Source organism: Rattus rattus, chromosome 13, assembly GCF_011064425.1.
Source record: "Rattus rattus isolate New Zealand chromosome 13, Rrattus_CSIRO_v1, whole genome shotgun sequence".
NCBI classification, from domain to species: domain Eukaryota; kingdom Metazoa; phylum Chordata; class Mammalia; order Rodentia; family Muridae; genus Rattus; species Rattus rattus.
Genome location: NC_046166.1, coordinates 47484256 through 47505345, shown reverse-complemented (window position 1 = coordinate 47505345; position 21090 = coordinate 47484256).

Sequence of the window (21090 nt, the reverse complement as noted above, 5' to 3'; positions counted from 1 at the left end):
TCACATGGTTTTAGTCACCTCTTTCCTGATGATGATAAAGGGTACTGAGCTACTACGTTATACTTTTCTACATTTAAATACAAATTAATCTCATATGTTCCTATAGTACTGATGAATATGGCTTGAGAGGGCTCAGTATTACAGAAAAGGTCTGGTGTTCAATCATGATCGTGACTGAGGCTGAAATTGCAGGGTTGTGATAGAAATCATTAGTAAAGAGTTGCTGGGGAAACAGCAGCTCGAGTTACAGCTAGAATGTGTCCGCTGTTTTACAGCATATAGTACCCTCTAAATCCTTGGAAGCATATAAGGATTTAGCAAAACAAATGATTATGTTAGAAGAGCAGAGGCTTACTGTCTTAAGATTCCCAAACCCTTACGATCCTAGCACCAAACAACTCTATGAGGACCTCAAACAAGACAATCCAAGAAGAAAGGTGGCTCCAGAATTTTATCCTGGCATCCTAGATGTGAAATAAATGGAAGCAAAACAATGGGGGTTAATCATCGGTGTCAATTTCACTGGATTAAGAAACACCTTGAACATAACTTCAAGGTATGTCTATGAGATTAGGCTAATTGAGCTAGAAGACCTACCTTAAGCGTAAATGGTACCATTCCATGGGCTAGGGGCTCAGACTGAATAAAAGTGATGATGGGCTAAACACCACGCATTCGTCTACCTGTGCTTCCTGGCTCTGGATGTCAAGTGAGAAGCTGTTTTATGTGCCTACTGCCATGTCTTCCCTGTCGGGATGGACTGCACATTCAAACCTGGGGTATAAATGAGCCCTACACTCCTTACGTTGATTTTGTTGTAAATTTTTCACAATACCGAACACCTACATATACATCTACATGGGTCCTAAATGCTTTGACATACTGGTTAGAGGTTGAAGATTTTGACAGGTTTAGAATTACCCAGGTACTAGTCACAAACAAATCAACCACACACCTGTGTCACATCCAAGTAGAAAAATGGGAAAATAGAAGTAATATTGTACAGCATTCCAGCATGGAAAGATTCCCATAACAGCAAAGAAGACATCAGGGGAAAAAATACAGTGAATTACAGAAACTACTGCTTAGAAAATTTGCCAACAATTTTCAATTACCCCAAACATTCACTAAAGACAAAAGGCTTAAGAGCAAAGCCTTTCAGGATTTTGACCTGGCCTACTCATGCCTCATTCTCCCTAGCTTCCACAACAGACTGGAAACTATACATTGTGTTTCTTACCCTGGGACTGAAAAAAATCGACATGAAGCAATTTAATTAAGTGAAGAAGAATTTACTTGGGCTCCGGGTTGAAGAGATTATTCCCATCTTGGTGACAAAGCCAAGGCAACAGGAAGTTGTGACCACAGCAATAGAGGGTGTTTGTAGTGGAGGGGCTAGCCAGAAAGCAGGGACAATTAGACAGCAGGGGGAGGAAGAGAAAGAGGCTGGTTCTGGAGGCGAGCCTGAGCCTTCAAATCTACTTGAACTCTACTTCCAGGAACCCAGTTCCACCTTCAAGGTTGTACCTACTAAAGGCTCTCCAACCTTCACAAACAGCCCTGCCGTCTGGGTACCAAGTCTTCAAACACATGAGCCTGGAGAAGATTTGTTCATAGTCACTATCTTCCTCATAGCCACAACAGGGAAAACAAACCAGGAAGTTTTCCTACCTCACTACTACTGATCTACCAATCTACAGCAACATTAGGGGTTTATCAGGTTTATTTGGCTGACAGGTTACAACCCATTACCAAGGGAAGTTGAGGCAGGGACACAGGGCAGGAACCTAGAGGCAGGAACTAAAGCAGAGACCACAGACAAATGTAGCTTACCTTCTAGCTTCCTGCTTCTGCTCAGCCACCTTCCTCATACAACCCAGGACACCTGACCCAGGAGTAGCACCACCCACTGCTGGCTTGGCCCCCCTCCACCAATTAGCAATCAAGGAAATGCCACAGACATACTCATAGTCATATTTGGTGGCCACAATCCTCAGTTGACATCTCTCTTGCTAGGTGTATCAAGTTGACAACCAAAAAGAACCATTACAGAAGGGAAACATCAGAAAGTCTGTCCTAAGATATTTAACCATCCAAACAGGAATGTGGTGACAGTATCTTAGAAGATTTCTCTTCCATTGGCCTCTTGCTAATATGCTCAATAGTTTTATCATCAAGATATATTTTTAGAAACCAGTCTTTTATTTAACATCACAAGAAACTGAGAAATGAGAAGAGTATATATAACATTAAGCAAGTTACTAAATCTGAAATAAGAAAGATTTAAGGATGATAGCCAAGTTCATTTAATTAATCTCGTTAATCCCTATATATGGAAATTATTAACATTTCACTCACCTATTACAGATGTGAGGTACATGTGAGAGATACATTATTACATAGAATTCCATGCTGTACATAATTTTAAAAATGAGTATCCAAATATTTTATACAATTTATATCATTGAAAGTAAAAATGTAACTTTATATTATCTTTTACATTTTTATTTTTATGAGGTAAATATATATGAACTATATATAATAAATGAACTAATATGTTTTGTGTTAGGAATCTATGATAGAAAATATAAGAATATTTATAGTGTCATGTTGATAAAAAACTGAAATGTACTATTAAAAGTCAATCACTCAATGTAGAATTTAAAGTAAATTTAAAAGATCATTGACTTGTAATATTTATTACTTTGGTGTAATTACTAAGCATATTTTAAAACTAGACTTTGATAATCATGGAAAAGGAAAGACAACTAGTAATATAAATAATGACTCGGTGTGTAAGATTGATATATGACTAACTGCCAGAAAACATTTGGTCATAAATTTGATGACATTATTGAACATCTAAGCATTACAAATGATGTGTGTATCAAACTGATACTTAAATCATTACATACTGTACAATTTGAACGGACTTGGAATATCTTCCCAACTTGGGCTTTCTAATCACTTTCACTATGAGTCTGTGTTATTAGGGCCATTTAAAAGCAATATCTCTACTCATATGTTGTACTTCTTGTCTGTATACTATTTTAATAGAGGCTATAAGTACAAATGAAACTTCAAACACATGCCCCACGTACCATGCATTCTTGAAGTCTTCTATCTTAATATTTATTGACCATCCCATGGTACCACGTTTCATTACAGACAGTTTTGTATTGGCATTTACAAGTAAACAAATGGCTGCATTAGAATGAATTACACTGTTATCTGGTAATTTCATTATTCAGTAGATGAACAGCTCCAAGATGAACAGCGTGTTTCTGAAAAGGCTGACTTTTAGAAATCTATATGTCATTATTTCTACACATAAGTTCATTTATACCATCAGAAAATCCATCCAGGATGGCTTATGTGGAACATGGATTTGAGTGAGTCCCCTGGAGAAGGCATTGCCCCCAGTCACCGTGATTCTTCTATGCTAAAATGTGCAATGATGTTATCTGTGTATACCCTACTCAATTCAAGGTTGCCGAGCAGCTAAGTCTATAAAGAGAAAGTAGAGAGTAATGCTAATAGGCCTGTCAGAAGCATCAACCAGGATTCATGATGAAGCTGGTGCAAAATACAGCATGGGACCCTCATAAAGCTTGAGTTGCCTGCAGCTCTCTTTGCACTAGCTGAGTCCATGATGAGTACGGACTCTTGAATTAACATGAGATTCAAGAAAGCTGAACAGAAATGAAAGAGCTGGGACCAACTAACCTAATTTACTTACTTCGTAGAGCTGGCAGGTGAGCTAGGAGGAGACAACACAGCAACTCATGAGGAAAAGAGAAATAGAAAAAGGCAGCTGTAACAGTAACACCAGGCTCACAAGAGTTTCATGTATCAAATAAATGAAGATGTTATTCTGTAACCTTTGGAAGCAAGAGATATTTCAACCTCAGCCCTTGACCCCCTTCTGCTTTAATACTGAGTGAGTGGTCCATTCTCTCCACAGAAGCTGTGGTGGCATCCTTTTGGAATAATTTTGGTATAAAAAAAGGCTTCTATAAATCAAGGGAATATAACAAAAATATGACCGAACATATTCTCCTCTGAGGCTTCGTATGCACTGGATAGGACTGCACCTTCCTATCCCAGAAGTATGCCCAGCTCATCTGGGACTTTCACCTGCCCAGTTTCCAGCAAAGACAGCTCCTTCTCATACCTGCGAAACTTTTGGTATTCCCTCTGGTTGAACTTCCAGTTAGGGCCACAATTTCCCATCCTGTTGTTCTACCTGGATACTTCTGGACTTCCTTTCTGAGCAGCCATGTGGGTCCATTCCTCTCCACTCAGACCCACCCATATCTTCCAGTACTTTTCTCCCCAAACCACCATCTTGCTTCTTCTTTCTTTCCTGCATTATAGACCACCCTGGGCATTTCCCAGACTTCTCTCATAGGAAAGCTAGCTCCTCCTTATCAGCCCACAAGCCCACCCAGCTCTCCAAGAACTCCTCTTTACCATGTGGCCAGCTGGTTTTCAATCTTCCTAACCTGACAGCTCATATGGGTTTGGAGAAGCTGCCTTCACTGTGTAACTAGGTAGGCTTGTACTTTTACATTCTACCTGGCACGTATGGGATCTCTCTTTTCACAATGTCACTCAGTTGAGCCACTAGATAGGCATCCATCAACCTCACCCAATAGGCTTTCCAGTTCTTTCTGTATCCCATCTCTAAGCACTTCCAGAACACTGTGCTACTCTCAGGTCTCCCATACCCACTACTCAGACTAGACCCATTTCTTCTCACCCTGTGACACTCCCTGCTCCTCTAAGATCTGACTTTTGAGGGATTATTAGGCTTTAAGCCAACTGACTCCACCCTCAGCTTGCCAAGATCTCCTGTCCTCAGTGGCTGGTTGGTCAGTTCTTACGCAAGACAGAAAAATCACACTTAGAGAGCAAAACCAGAAGTCAGCACAGGAGAGAACAAGAAAGGTGTAGGCTGAAACTTGAAAGGTGTTTCTTGGTGCTGAAAGTAGTCAGCTTTCAAAACAAGACTGTAGATAATTCATGAATCTATGAAAACATCAGTACAAATACATAATACACACATACATACATGCACATATGTATACCCATATGCACACACGTATATTAACCATCTTACAATTCAATCCTCTCCTAAACATTATACATGCCTACATTAAAGGAGGAAAGATGATTTTAGCAAAAATAAAGACAGAGCAAGCTATTTCAAATATACAAGTTTCAACATAGAAAGTAAAGTAACACAATACCTAAAACAGAAAAGTATGACCCCATAAGAATTGCTAAGCCCATAATAATGAACTACAATGAGAAATACTTGGAGGATTGTCTAGAGTCTAGACAATTCAAAAGATTGATTATGTGTACTCAAAAATTAAAAGAAGTTATGAGTGTACTCTAAACTAATAAAAGCAAAGAGTGGAATGGAATGTATAAGTAATGCAAGATATGAGAACAGAATTCAATAAAGAGATAGACTTGCTGAAGAAGCCAAACTTTTGAAATGATGTTGGGAATGAAAAACTCATTAAAGCCAAATAAAAACCTCAATGGAAAGCTCATCAAGAGAATGGATCTTATGGAGAAAAAAGTCACAGTAAGAAAACAAAAGAGAGGATTAAGTTGCTCAGCAAAGGTCAAAGAGAAATATTAAATGTACAGATAAAGATAAATATATGGATGGCATAGTCAAAGGTCAAAGAGAAATACTAAATACATAAATACACATATATAGATGATATAGTAATACACATATGTGAACAGAACTTGAAGAACTATGAGACTCAGTGTGAAGTTTCTCAAAAGCTGAAAAGAGAGCTACCCCAAATCCGACTACACTAACTTTACTACACAGAAACTTGATCACCTATATTTATTGCTGCTTGAGTCATAATCGCGGGAAATGGAAGCCATGTATGTGATACTTTAAATGAGAATGGTCTTCATAGGCTCATGGATTCGGATTCTTCATCACCAGGGAGTGGCGCAGTTTTGAAAGGATTAGGAGATATTGATGTCTTGGAGCACATGTGTCACTGGGCTTGGGCTTTGAGGTTTTAAAGGCCTATGCCAGGACGGTCTATTTATTCTTGCTGCCCGAGGATTAATGTGTAGAACTCCCAGTTCTTCCTCCAGCACCATGTTATTATGCTTTCCACCCATGATAATAAACAAAACTGTAAGCAAGCCCCAACTCAATGCTTTCTTATGAGTTTCCATGGTCATGTCCCTCTTCACAGCTGTAGACCACTTACAAGGGCAATGTAGATGTCCAGCAACTGGTGAATAGCAATGAGAATGTTGTTTGTGCATATAGTGGAATAGCATTCAGCTGTAAAGGAAAATGAAAGTATTACATTCATAAGAAAATGGGTAGGTCTAAAAATAATTACCTGACTGAGGTAACCCAGACCTAGAAAGACAAATGGTACATTTTCCCTTGTACGTAGATGTTAGAATTTTTAGATAAATAGGTTTAAACTAGGTGTTGATAAAAAGGCAGGGAACAAGCAAGTTGGAATGAGGGATATATCAGAGAAAGCAGACAGTATAAGACTGTATGTAAGAGAGAAAGAGAATAACACACAAGTTTTAAATGGGGCAGGGGACAGAGGGTAGGGTATATCAGTGATTTGGGGGAACGATAGCCAATACTAAAGACCTGTGGAAATGCCATGTGGAAAACTAATACTATAGAAGTTTCCTAAACTATAAACCAATATAAGAGGGTACGACCTTATAAGTTGTGCTTTATTTTATATCATTATATGAACATGAGATCTGAAGAACAAATAATAAACAAAAGAGTACATTTTAGTAGTGATATCTGTGTTTGTCAGTTTGACAGTGGTGAATTTTACGAGGTAGTTCTTTTTTTTGTTTGGTTGGTTTTTTTTTTTTTTTTTGTTCTTTTTTTGTTTTTTTGTTTTTTTGTTTTTTATTAACTTGAGTATTTCTTATATACATTTTGATTTTTATTCCCTTTCCCTGTTTCCAGGCAAACATCACCCTCCCCCCTCCCCTTCTTTATGGGTATTCCCCTCCCCATCCTCCCCCCCTTGCCGCCCTCCCCCCAACAATCTAGTTCACTGGGGATTCAGTCTTAGCAGGACCCAGGGCTTCCCCTTCCACTGGTGCTCTTACTAGGATATTCATTGCTACCTATGAGTTAAGAGTCCAGGGTCAGTCCATGTATAGTCTTTAGGTAGTGGCTTAGTCCCTTGAAGCTCTGGTTGCTTGGCATTGTTGTACATATGGGGTCTCGAGTCCCTTCAAGCTCTTCCAGTTCTTTCTCTGATTCCTTCAACTGGGGTCCTATTCTCAGTTCAGTGGTTTGCTGCTGGCATTCGCCTCTGTGTTTGCTGTATTCTGGCTGTGTCTCTCAGGAGATCACGTTGATGGTTTTCCGTATATTAAGCCATCCCTACATGCCTGGGATGAAGCCTACTTGATCATGGTGGATGATTGTTTTGATGTGCTCTTGGATTCGGTTTGCCAGAAATTTATTGAGTATTTTTGCGTCAATATTCATAAGGGAAATTGGTATGAAGTTCTCTTTCTTTGTTGGGTCTTTGTGTGGTTTAGGTATAAGAGTAATTGTGGCTTCATAGAAGGAATTCGGTAGTGCTCCATCTGTTTCAATTTTGTGGAATAGTTTGGATAATATTGGTATGAGGTCTTCATGAAGGTCTGATAGAATTCTGCACTAAACCCGTCTGGACCTGGGCTCTTTTTTGTTTTGAGACCTTTAATGACTGCTTCTTTATTCTTAGGAGTTATGGGGTTGTTTAACTAGTTTATCTGTTCCTGATTTAACTTCGGTACCTGGTATCTGTCTAGGAAATTGTCCATTTCCTGCAGATTTTCAAGTTTTGTTGAATATAGGCTTTTATAGTAAGATCTGATGATTTTTTGAATTTCCTCTGAATCTGTAGTTATGTCTCCCTTTTCATTTCTGATTTTGTTAATTTGGACACACTCTCTGTGTCCACTCGTTAGTCTGGCTAAGGGTTTATCTATCTTGTTGATTTTCTCAAAGAACCAACTTTTGGTTCTGTTGATTCTTTCTATGGTCCTTTTTGTTTCTACTTGGTTGATTTCAGCTCTGAGTTTGATTATTTCCTGCCTTCTACTTCTCCTGGGTGTATTTGCTTCTTTTTGTTCTAGAGCTTTTAGGTGTGCTGTCAAGCTGCTGACATATGCTCTTTTCTGTTTCTTTCTGCAGGCACTCAGCGCTATGAGTTTTCCTCTTAGCACAGCTTTCATTTTGTCCCATAAGTTTGGGTATGTTGTATCTTCATTTTCATTAAATTCTAAAAAGTCTTTAATTTCTTTCTTTATTTCTTCCTTGACCAGGTTATCATTGAGTAGAGCACTGTTCAATTTCCACGTATATGTGGGCATTCTTCCCTTATTGATATTGAAGACCAGTTTTAGGCCGTGGTGGTCTGATAGCACGCATGGGATTATTTCTATCTTTCTGTACCTGTTGAGGCCCGTTTTTTGACCAATTATATGGTCAATTTTGGAGAAAGTACCATGAGGAGCTGAGAAGAAGGTATATATCCTTTTGCTTTAGGATAGAATGTTCTGTAAATATCTGTTAAGTCCATGTGGCTCATGACTTCTCTTAGTCTGTCTACGTCTCTGTTTAATTTCTGTTTCCATGATCTGTCCATTGATGAGAGTGGGGTGTTGAATCTCCTACTATTATTGTGTGAGGTGCAATGTGTGTTTTGAGCTTTAGTAAGGTTTCTTTTACGTATGTATGTGCCCTTGTATTTGGGGCATAGATATTTAGGATTGAGAGTTCATCTTGGTGGATTTTTCCTTTGATGAATATAAAGTGTCCTTCCTTATCTTTTTTGATGACTTTTAGTTGGAAATTGATTTTATTTGATATTAGAATGGCTACTCCAGCTTGCTTCTTCTGACCATTTGCTTGGAAAGTTGTTTCCCAGCCTTTCACTCTGAGGTAGTGTCTGTCTTTGTCTCTGAGGTGTGTTTCCTGTAGGCAGCAGAATGCAGGGTCCTCGTTGCATATCCAGGTTGTTAATCTATGTCTTTTTATTGGGGAGTTGAGGCCATTGATGTTGAGAGATATTAAGGAATAGTGATTATTGCTTCCTGTTATATTCATATTTGGATGTGAGGTTATGTTTGTGTGCTTTTCTTCTCTTTGTTTTGTTGTCAAGACGATTAGTTTCTTGCTTCTTCTAGGGTATAGCTTGCCTCCTTATGTTGGGCTTTACCATTTATTATCCTTTGTAGTGCTGGATTTGTAGAAAGATATTGTGTAAATTTGGTTTTGTCATGGAATATCTTGGTTTCTCCATCTATGTTAATTGAGAGTTTTGCAGGATACAGTAACCTGGGCTGGCATTTGCGTTCTCTTAGGGTCTGTATGACATCTGTACAGGATCTTCTGGCTTTCATAGTTTCTGGCTAGAAGTCTGGTGTAATTCTGATAGGTCTGCCTTTATATGTTACTTGACCTTTTTCCCTTACTGCTTTTAATATTCTTTCTTTATTTTGTGCGTTTGGTGTTTTGACTATTATGTGACGGGAGGTGTTTCTTTTCTGGTCCAATCTATTTGGAGTTCTGTAGGCTTCTTGTATGCCTATGGGTATCTCTTTTTTTAGGTTAGGAAGTTTTCTTCTATGATTTTGTTGAAGATATTTACTGGTCCTTTGAGCTGGGAGTCTTCACTCTCTTCTATACCTATTATCCTTAGGTTTGATTTTCTCATTGAGTCCTGGATTTCCTGTATGTTTTGGACTAATAGTTTTTTCCGCTTTACATTATCTTTGACAGTTGAGTCAATGATTTCTATGGAATCTTCTGCTCCTGAGATTCTCTCTTCCATCTCTTGTATTCTGTTGGTGAAGCTCATATCTACAGCTCCTTGTCTCTTCTTTTGGTTTTCTATATCCAGCATTGTTTCCATGTGTTCTTTCTTGATTGCTTCTATTTCCATTTTTAATTCCTGGAAATCTTTCAGGGATTTTTGTGACTCCTCTCTATGGGCTTCTACTTGTTTATTTATGATTTCCTGGAATTCTTTCAGGGATTTTTGTGATTCCTCTCTATGGGCTTCTACTTGTTTAATTATGATTTCCTGGAATTCTTTCAGGGATTTTTGCGATTCCTCTCTGTAGGCTTCTACTTGTTCTCTAAGGGAGTTCTTCACGTCTTTCTTGAAGTCCTCCAGCATCATGATCAAATATGATTTTGAAACTAGATCTTGCTTTTCTGGTGTGTTTGGACATTCCCTGTTTGCTTTGGTGGGAGAACTGGGCCCCGATGATGCCAGGCAGTCTTGGTTTCTGTTGCTTGGGTTCCCACGCTTGCCTCTCGCCATCAGATTATCTCTAGTGTTACTTTGTTCTGCTATTTCTGACAGTGGCTAGACTGTCCTGTAAGCCTGTGGGTCAGGAGTGCTGTAGACCTGTTTTTCTGTTTTCTTTCAGCCAGTTATGGGGACTGAGTGTTCTGTTTTCGGGGGTGTAGTTTTTCCTATCTACAGGTCTTCAGCTCTTCCTGTGGGCCTGTGATTGGTGTTCACCAGGCAGGTCTCTTGCAGCAGAAAAGTTGGTCTTATCTGTGGTCCCGAGGCTCAAGTTTGCTTGTGGGGTGCTGCCTACGACCTCTCTGCGGCGGCAGCAACCGGGAAGATCTGCGCTGCTCTTTCCGGGAGCCTCCGTGCACCAGGGTTCCAGATGGCGTTTGGTGTTTTCCTCTGGCATCTGAGATGTGTGCAGAGTGCAGTCTCTTCTGGTTTCCCAGGCGTGTCTGCCTCTCTGTAGGTTTAGCTCTCCCTCCCATGGGATTTGGGTGCAGAGAACTGTTTATCCGGTCTGTTCCTTCAGGTTCCGGCGGTGTCTCAGGCACAGGGGTCCTGCCGCTCCTGGGCCCTCCCCCACGGGAACCCAGAGGCTGTATACAGTTTCCTCTTGGGCCAGGGATGTGGGCAGGGGTGGGCAGTGTTGGTGGTCTCTTCCGCTCTGCAGCCTCAGGAGTGCCAACCTGACCAGGCGGTGAGGTCTCTCTCCCACGGGTTTGGGAGCAGAGAGCTGCTGCAGGCCGGGATCCTCGGGTGTGGGACTTCCGGTAAACACGAGGTAGTTCTTATTATCAGCTTGACACAACCTAAAGTCATGGAAAAGAAATGACCTCAAATGAATCTTTTAATGTCATATTTCCCTGTACACATGCTTGTGGGACATTTTTCTTGTTTTTTTAATTAATGTAGACAAACCTGTAGAGATGGCTCAGGAATTAAGAGCATCGACTGCTCTTCCAGAAGTCCTGAGTTCAATTCCCAGCACCCACATGATCGTTCACAAACCATCTGTAATGGTATCAGATGCTGTTTTCTGGTGTGTCTGAAGACAGCTACAGAACTCATGTACAATAAATAAATAAATAAATAAATAAATAAATAAATAAATAAATAAATAAATCTTTAATTAGTGTAGGAAGGTCCATACGCTTGTACATAGGTAGGTCAATAATGTGAAACAAAACTAGCAGAGCATGAACCAAAATAAGCCATGCTCCTCATAATGTGCTCTATGTTTCTGCTCCAGATTCCTGCTTTGACTTACTACCCTTATTCTCCTCAGTGATGGATTTCAACTTGAAAGTAAAAGGTAAAATAAATATTTTCCTCCCCATGTTGCTTGTGGACTTGGTATTTATCACAATAACAGAATCAAAGTAAGACACACACCCTTCCTTCAACTCTCAAAGATCACCATGGACTAAGGGGGCAGAAAGATTGTTTGAGGTAAAAGAAGCAGACAGACATCTGCAATGAAACAGTATTTTCTAGATAGAAAAGCATTGCTGCTTGAATCAACTAACAGTGCTATTACTGTATGAACGTCAAGCCAATTAAACTGCTAGGATGATCATAGAGTTCCAGTTATTGGTGATTGCTTGCTGCTGTTAAGTAAAGTTGGTGTTCTTCACAATGCTGCCACTGAGAGTCTATCCAAGTTCCCACCCTACACCTATGCATGGCAGTCTAAGTGGAGTCCATGAGTTTAAGAAAAGATAAAGTGAACATGTAAGCGTGGGGGGTGAGAAACAGTTGGGAGAGAGCATGCAGGGATTGGAGAAAGGAAATGGAATGCATTTGATCAAAACGTTCATTATATACATCTATTAAGTAAATAAATAATTAAAATTCCTATTAATATAATAAATGATTCGATTCCTGCTTTATTGGGCCTCAAGTATATACCATTGCTCCTGGTAATCTGGTTTTAACATCCACCACTCCTCCTTTTCCTTTCCTATGGTACATTAAGATAGCCTAATATAAAAGAACTATAAAAGTAAAAATTAAAACTGCCATTTACTTTCCTGTCCCTCTCCTTGAACTCACCACCTAGAAATCCCCACATATTTCTCAGCAAACTCCAAGGTTAACTTTCCAACTTACTTCTGAAATGACTGACATGCACAGTTATGGAACACTGAAATACTGACAAGAAATGACTGGAATAAAGTAGTCTCACCTCATCATCTCCCATCCGTATCTTACTCAGGAGATTCTGCACATTTGTTCTTACTAAAGTTGTAAATGAAGTAACTTAGAGGTTATTATATTAATTATTCCAAATGAAACCATTAAAACTCTAATCTTACGATTCTTTCTTTATGTGAGGAAATGTGAAAGTAAAAAGAGAAAAGGAAATAGTGAGAAATAAAATATTTAATGGAACAGTACATCAAAATCCCTCCGGAAATTGCACTGTCTAGAAGCTAAAGAAGAACTGAAGGTATTTTTAGATGTATATAATACTCATTTGTCTAATACAGGGACGGTTCCTCATTCATCAAGTCATTTTACAAATATCATCCAGAGCAGTGACTGGATGGTGAGTTGTTGAAATGAATTTGCTACCACCGCTGTGATTGTGTGGGGATTTTTGAAAAAGTAGACTGAAGATCTTATTACAGCAATTCATTAATAATGACAGGATAAGAAAACCTTAACCACTGTGGCTTCACCGAATAACAAAACAGCAGGTAACAATAATCACTCTACCTACCGTTTCCACAACATCCCTAATAGCATAGTCTAGCTTTTCAAGCTGTTTAACAAACAAACAATTTTGCAACCTCTCAGTGAGGTAGCCAAGATAATATTGAGAATGAATGCGTTTTCTAACCCTCACAGCAATGCTCGCAGTAGAAAACTATTACATTCTAACTCTGCCTGTATTTCATGACGGTTCCGAGACTTTGCAAACTTTGTGTGAGCTACATAAATAATTCTAACCAATTATACCCTAGCAAACATCTCTAAGTAATGAACTGGCCTTTACATTTTTCTATTTTAAAAGTACCTGACATTAAGTGAGACTATAAAATAATTATTCTTGAATCCTTTCAACCAAGCTAAAAATGCCTTATACAAAAGCTTTTCTTGTAACTTCACAATGCCAGCCTGTGAAAAATGTAAACATTTTCTTTTTAGTCTCGTCTGAGGAATCAATGAACCACATAGACACTGTAGCATTGACAAGCTCACATTAACTGCTGGTTCTGATTTGTTAGAAGAGTCAAGCCTTACACAAGCAGTATGAAATAGCATCAATTTTATTGACAGAAGCATTTCAAGCTCAAGCTTATTTGCTTTATTATTTAGTTCACAAAAGAAGAATGTTCTGGATTTTTATTTTGAAGATTTTGATATACAACAGTAACCTACTTCTTATATTTTATTCAATTCGCAACTAAGAATTGTCTAACATCTATCCTCTTCCAATTAAAAAATTAATAAGAAAAGTTGTGACATGGCTGGAATTCCTGGGTTAGGGCTGCAGAAGTTGTAAATTGATATAATAACACTGAAGGAAATATCAAAATTCTTTCATAAACAACTACATACATTACAGACTTTCAAATGTTTTATAAAACTTGATTTAATTTGTTACCTATAATTTCCACCACTGGATCTCTTCATGTGCTGTTATCCTGGTGGAAAGTCCCTTACTTATAGACCCTTTCTGCAAGACCCTGATTAAATAGCCACCTATCAAAAGTCCCTTCCTCACCCTCTCTTTTATTATAGATAATCCTACATCACAAAATATAAATTTATCTAGTAATTTGTGCAGTTATCATAGTAATTCATTATATTTTTATTTGTCTATTATCCGCCTTCCTCACTAGAGTGTATGAGGCACCACAACAGAGGGATCTGTTTTTTCAATATTGCCTACCTACACTCAATAACTACTAAATAGTGTCTAATCATGCCTAAAACCATCCTTTATTTAGTTAAAGGATGAGTATGATAGGTAGATGCATTGTAACTGGAAAAGCATGAAATATGTATTTCATGATCAGAGTGGGGTGGGTAGGTTATTTTCCACACAGATACATGTCTAGCACAGATAACAAAGCCAACTTTGAACTCTTGCTTGGCCAGAGGTTTTCTTTTTGTCTTCATTATTTTAACCACACACAGGCATAAACCATTATCACCATTATCACTACTTATATTAATTACCTCCAGGATGGTGTTTGTTTCCTTTATGTTTCAGGGACTTCCTAATACTTGGAAATTTTGCTTCCTGCCTATGCCCTTCAAATTTCATTTACTTCTTGAATTTTAATGAGTTTTTCTCCAGGTGTGGGTGTTTTCAGTTAAGAGGAAATAGTTACATAATATGCATGGGAAATTGCATAAAATGCATGAGAATCAACAACCACTGAGAAAGACTAGGGGTGCTTTGCCACCTGTGCCTCCAGACAGATTTGGAGACTCTGGGTCAGTGTCTACATTGCTGCCTAGTTAGATGTCATAAAACAAATGATCCAGTTAATCTTTACCCAGAATCCTGACCCAGAGAAAATGTGAGATGATAAATGTCTTCTTTTAACTCACTCTATATTGTGATAATTTGTGAACCAGCAATAGACAATTGTTACTGCCCATTTACCTCATTCTCACTCTTGACTTGGTAGAAGTTTGCTTTAATTTAGAAAAACATGACAATGTCTAGTGATATTCAACTTATTTTTAACACAGAAATTTCTGAAACAAGGCACTTGGGAAGGATGAAAAGAAAAACAAGGATGAAGGAAAAAACCTCCCACAGTGAGATAAAAATACAAGTAACTTCGCACATCTATGTTTAATATTTTATAGATGTATTTTAATGCATCATGAGATGCAAGGAAGATCTGGTAGAAATTTTTCATCTTATTTATTTCATGGCTTGGTGGTCAGTAAGAACATCATTATAATTGCCATTTCATTCCTCCTCCTTCTCTTCCTCTTCCTCCTTCTGTTTCTAAGCCTTTAATTCAAAAGACACAAATAATACCAACATTTGAGCATGCTTGTCAAATCCTATGGGTCATCAATCATGGTCTCCTACCTAAAATTAAAATATGCTGCAACAATGTCACATAACATTATTCCTATACTTCAAAGTGAAGAAGGGCAAATTAAGTGTTAGGCAGGTAGTACTATTAGATTCTAATTCACACATTTTTTTCTGTTCTCTGTATATACTGATGTAGAACTAGAGTTTTAAAAAGGTTACTCATTGTCAGAGTCCGGATGTGCAGGGCCGGACGTGCCTGAGGGAGAGCCAGAGATAGGACTTGCCAAACCAGCTATCAGCCCCAAGGACATCGATCATCTGTAGCCACCCCCTCCCCTTCCTTCACCCCCCTAAGTGAGATGAGCCACCCTACCTGCCTGCCGAGCTGCTAGAGAGCACGTACTCCTTGCTGATGTAATTTCGCTCCGAAAGTAACTGTGCACCATTTGAATTGACCAATCCTGTGTAACCGCGTGAATGCCCCTAACCTCCCCTATATAAACCCCCGAGTTTGGAAGCTCGGGGTCGATTCCTCTGTCTCCTGTGTGGGATACGTATCGACCGGGATCCCACTAATAGGGATCTCGTTAATAAAACTACCTCTTGCTGTTACATCAAGAATGGCTATCGTAAAAAAAAAAAAAAAAAAAAAAAAAAAAAAGAATGGCTACTCGTGATTCCTGAGGGCACCCCCCCCCCGAGATCGGAGCGAGAGACGCGGCTCCCCGTTTAGGGGTACGCTCTTTCACTAACAACGCTGAATAAACCATAAGCAGTTTCAGAGATTTCCATTTATGATAAAACTAAATACTTGTAAACGGCTGACTAAAACTAATGCTAACAGTAACATTAACACAATTCACAGCTTTTCTATCTCTATTATGGATGCTTAATTCCCTATATTAAAGAAAAGTGGCATTATAAGTAGTTACGTGACTGATATTTATTTTGCCATAAAAGGTTTATTTTATGACATTTAAAGCAAAAATAGTGTGGCAGCATACATCAAGAATAAAAGCCCTAGGAAAGCTGTGGAAAGAGAAATTCAAGTTTGTGTTCAGCCTGGGTCACATAGTGAAGTCTGTCCAAAACCAAACAGCAGAAATAATGCTCATGTCGTGTGACGTATCAGGTTGGCTTCAAATCATTCTTGTAAATGTTAAAACAATAAAAAGAATTTTTCAATATATCCCCAGAATTGCCATCTCACATTGTTGTTACCAGAAACTTGGAACAGATCCATGAATCCACCACTGTTCTCAAACACAAAAAAATCTTGTGCTATACTTTGAGCGAACTGTTTCTGATAGTAGACCTGGGTGAACAGGAGTTGCATTCCAAAAAGAAATTTATCTCAAATGTCCAACATGGCTGGTGATCTCTCAAGGGGAAAAAGTTCACTAAAACTTTAAAATAGTTTATTTTAAACTATTTTAAAGTGGAATAAAAATGCCATGGAACAGGTCTTCATTTCCCCTATTAAGACCTATGAAGCATTCCCCAGTGAAGGGGAATGCCAGGAGGGTATGTGGGAGTGGGTGGGTGGGAGGGGAAGCACCCTCGTAGAAGCAGGGGGAGGGGAATGGAAGAAGGGGGTTCTGGAGGGAAAACCTGGAAAGTGGATAACATTTGAAATGTAAATACATAAAATATCAAACAAAAAAGTAAAAACGAGGTTAAAACAAAAAGAGCTATGAAGTGGACTCTACTGCAGTGCTATATTGGAAATATAGCAGCCCCTGGCCGGGCAGAGGTCAAGTATGTAAAGAACGCTGATCTACATTTCCTTACAGGCCCACAATTGCAATCCCTTTCCCATGCTCTCAAGTCAATGAGCAGGTCTAACACTAAGAAATAAGTAGGTAATTCCCACTTTAATAGAGCATTGTCTTATAATCGAAAAATAAAGAAACAACCTGGTGGTGACATGAAGCTAAAAATATTTCTCTTAACGTTTGCTTTCTGACTATCAGAGAGCTATATTATTTTTCATTTATGAAGAGAAAAAGTATTAATCAAAGTTATTTTCAGATAAGTAACTCAATCTTAGTGCAAATCTGGTCATTTGCCTATACTTTTAGTAAGTAGTAAATCAGTCATTTATACTAAGTTCACAATAATTATTTCCCTTATATTTCTAAGGTGCTATGTATTTCAAGTATTTTATACCACTGAGATATATTACTTTGATGAGCACATAAGATCCCAGAGACAATTTTAAGTGATATCGATGGTGTTGGTTTAATGTTCCGCAACTTTACATTCAGAATTAAAGTTTTGTATCATTGAATATATCATCCTATATTGAAATTTACATATTCATCAATGAAAATTCATATCATCATTTGATTTTTTTAAAGAGTTAAATATGACTAATATTGAAAAGGGCAAGAGGACTTGTTTGTTTTGTTTCATTTAAATACCTTCTAGTTTATGGAAGGAGAAAAAATAAAGTTCTTTTGTGTCTTAAGTAGGGCAGACGCGCTCCTTTCTCTAATTGCACTAAAGAACTCAAGATAAATGCTCACAAAATCAACGTGAGTGATTGGCTTTTTGCTCACAGACAGAGCTTATTTAGTGCCTGGAAGCAATTTGAGAGTAACAGAGGAGAGATGCCATTTCATCAAATGAGTTCTTTAATGAGCTTTTGTTTCACAACTTAATGGTACTTTTTGCTTTTTTTCTGCAAGATGTCCTTGCATCCTTTGTGTGCACTAAGAACAACATGTCTGCCTGGAGAAATTTAACATGCTCTCCTTTCAGTAAAGATAGTCTTTGGGAAGTGCAACACTTATTTTAACAATACCTGCTATTCAGGTATTTCAGGTATTCAGGCTATTTCAGTTTTCAGCCCCAGCTGTTTAATCTCTAAAGTGAACATGGTATCAATACCTAGCAAGACAGGATTCACTTGGAGATAAAACAAGAAATGAATCCTCAGGAGAGAGAATATTAACCCAATACACAGCACTCCATAAAGCATTGTAAGAGAGCAGCAGATATCAGAAGTTTTCTTAATGACCTCTTAGCATACAAAGGTTATATGATTTATCTCCTTTCCTCCCTCTCTTGCATATTATCTCAATCATTTATTAGAGAGAAACTCTAAGAAAATTAGAAATAAAAGGTTTTTTGTTCTGTCTTTTAAGGTAGAAAGAGCAAATCAATCTCTTTCTTTCTCGGGTAAACAGTGTATGTAGAGGTTCCTTGGCTATATGACCAGTTCTGCCAAGCAGTAGAGCAAATCCTGAAAGATACACAAGTAACTACCATATGCACAGTTTTTCTTTATTGGAGGCCATACCACTGTTGAATGGGAATAAGTAATCAAACAAAGGTTAATCTCCATTAATGAAGCAGTGACTGAAATAACAGAATGAAAATTTAAGTTTAGATCAAGAAAAAAATGTAAGGTATCAATCATGAAAGATAGTATGTTTTAATAAATTGAAAACTGTCAGGGGAGTAAAATGTCATACAAGAAGCACTACTCAAGCAATTAATTGAATTTTACCTTATTTAGAAAGCAGTGAGTTTCCCTGCTTGCTGAATTGTCTGTGGTAAGCCAAGCTGCCCTAAACAGCCTGCTATCCTCTCTGGACCTCCATTCTTCCCTCACCTTTCCATCCACATTCATCAGACCTTCAGAGCCTGAATCATACAGGTTAGCTTCCCTTCCTCCACTCATCTCCCCTGCTCACTGATTCCTCTGGGAGCCTGATATAACTATCTCCTGAGAGGCACAGCCAGAACATGTCAAATACAGAGGCAAATGCTAGGAACCAACCATTGAACTGAGAACGGGGTACCCATTGAAGAAGTTAGAGAAATGATTGAAGGAGCTGAAGGGGCTTGCAACCCAATAAGAACAATACCAACCAGAGCTCCCAGGGACTATACCACAACCCAAAGACTATACATAGACTGACCCTTGGCTCCAGCCACATTTGTAACAGAGGATGGCTTGTTGGGCACCAATGGGAGAAGAAGCCCTTGTTCCTGCAAAGGCTGGAACCTTCAGTGTAGAGAATGTCAAGGCAGGGAGGTGGGAAGGGATGGATGGTTGGAGAGGGGAAACACCCTCATAGAAGAAGGGGAAGGACAGGTGAGATAAGGGGTTTATGGACACTGGGAAAGGGGATAACATTTGAAATGTAAATAAAAAATATCCAATAAAAAATAAAAATAAAATAAAATAAAAGATCTGCAGCTTGGTCTTCATGTGGTCCTAACAAATAGAGTGATGGCTACCCCAAAAGCTGTTGCCTGTCCATGGCATATGTTCTAGCTGGACTGCCTTGTCTGGCCTCAATGGGAAAGGATGTGCCAGGTTGGGGTATGTCCGGGGGGCTCCTCAACCTCTTAGAGCAGAAGGGGATGGGGGCAGGGGAGAAGGATTTTGGGAGGGATAACCTGGAGGGGAACAATGAGAGGTGTGTAAAGTAAAAATACACACACACATGAATAATGTTTATTATATATTATTATTTGTATATAATTAATATATACATATTTATTCATATAATTCATCCCTCCTTCCCCCTCAGTTTATAAATGATAGAAGAAAGGGTTCTATGTGACTTCTAAAGGTAGGTCATAAATAGGTACCTTTCACTCACCCTGAAAGACAGCATGAGGGCATGACAGTCAGCATGAAGAAGTCTAACCTTCCGGAGGCCACCATGATGAGAAGCAACCTGTCACTGGGACCAACCAACCACGGAGTCTTCAATCTTAGCCAAACACACCATTTGTCTTTTTCCCTCCCAAGTGACAGACCTGTGCGTGAAGGAGCTTGACCACAACGTTCTGCCCATTAGAATCACTACCATCCATCCCAGCCATGGCCCCAGGCCAGGCAACCTCAGCTCTTCTGCCCAGACACTAAGTTTTGGGTGGTTTATTTTAGGTGTAGTTGCAGCAGGAGGTGGACAAAACAGACTATACCTTGTGGCACTTAAACTGCCAGGTCCTGTGGCCCTCAGAAAAGGACAGCGACAATTAATTCTGACCCCTACCTTGATATAATTGTTGTTCTGCACAGCTAAGCTACTCACTGTCTTTCTTGCCTTTGTCTTCACTCAGACCCTTTCACTTTGTTATTCCTGCAGACCTGTCTGCCTCTCTCTTATGCTTAATTTTGATTATGAGATGGATCAGATAAAGAAATGTTTCCGGTACTGTTGACACACACCTCTAGGCATGTCTGTGAGAATGTTTCCATTAATTGAGGAAGAATGCTTGCCCTGACACCATCCCATGGGCTGGAATTCTGGAAGAAAGCAGATCAGTGTGATGGTTTCAGTGAGTACAAGCCATGACAAGAAAGCCAAATGATCTTAGTTTGATCCTGAAAATCTGAATAAAGTTAGAAGAAGAGAAGTGTCTCAATGAAGTTGTTCTTTGACCTCTATACATGTGCTTTAGAATATGTGCATGTGTGTGTGCATACACACACATAAACAAGTAAGTAAATAATTTATAGATTAAAAAAACAAAAAGAAGTGAAATCGTCTTGTTCCAATCTTTTTCTTCATCCTGGAGAAAAATAAACTATAAATTTTCCAACCAGCAGAATAAACAATCTTTCATCTACAAACAGTACAATGTGGATAATTAATAAGGTGTCAACTATATATTCATTTAAATTCTATTACATATGTGTAAAATATGAGAATATTTATAACTTAAGACTGACTGAAATATTCCAGTATCCTGGTACCAAGAGCTATCCTA